This window comes from Phalaenopsis equestris, unplaced genomic scaffold, assembly GCF_001263595.1.
Source record: "Phalaenopsis equestris unplaced genomic scaffold, ASM126359v1 Scaffold000302, whole genome shotgun sequence".
Taxonomy (NCBI): domain Eukaryota; kingdom Viridiplantae; phylum Streptophyta; class Magnoliopsida; order Asparagales; family Orchidaceae; genus Phalaenopsis; species Phalaenopsis equestris.
The window spans coordinates 140009-140932 of NW_018164744.1; positions in this window are offsets into that span (position 1 = coordinate 140009).

The window sequence follows — 924 nt, forward strand, 5'->3', positions numbered from 1 at the left end:
CCCCCCCCCCATCTCCCATGTTGTTACGGATCGTTTGGCACATAAATACTCCCAAGAATCAATTGAGTCAATTCCATCCTCTAAAGTCTCAATTCTCTTTGCAACAGAAGTGAGGGATATTTAGAGTCTTTATGTTCTTGATCCTACTTTCCAATTTTGGTCGGCCACCGGCGGGTGACGGGTCATTTCTCTCCGGATTTGATTTTCTATAAAGATCAATTTAAAATGGGCCATCGTCTACCGCTTTATAATAAAGTTTGATTGATTTTCAGATGGTATTGGGTTATTCAGCTTTTCCGAACTTTGTGGCGTTAATAATGAGTTTTGTCTTCTTTTGTCAAAGGGTGAAGATCCATTAGTCGCTTGAGTTGTTCAACCATTTTATCTATTTTTGAATCAGTCGGGACGATTATGTTCAGTTTGTCGTTGGCTCCAAGATCCATCTGATGGGTCTTTAGAATAAGATAAATTATTAGAGAGAGAGCACAATAGAGAACAGTAAAAGATAGCGTAGCCGTTATTCATGATATGAACCTCATATGTAAAGGCATAGGTCTCAGTAATACAAAAGTACAAATTAGTCCTTTCATCATTAACTTTTCAGAGGAACTTTTTGGTAATTACAGTGTTATTAGCATATAATAAGACCAATGACCAATTCGATCGATGATAGATTGTCAACTGTCAGGTGATTCTTGACTTGATCGATGTCTAATCCGAAAGAGAGCATTCTATCGATGGTCCTGAGGGGTGATCGTTGCTCTGGGAAAAATCTTCTGGCACGTTCTCTCGATCGCTCCAACAAGACGCATCCCTTGCCAATATCTAGCTCAAGATGGTTCTCAACATATATGCCCCGATCGTCAATATCAATCTCTTGAGACGTTCATCTGCCTTAAGATTCATCCTCTATATATATATATA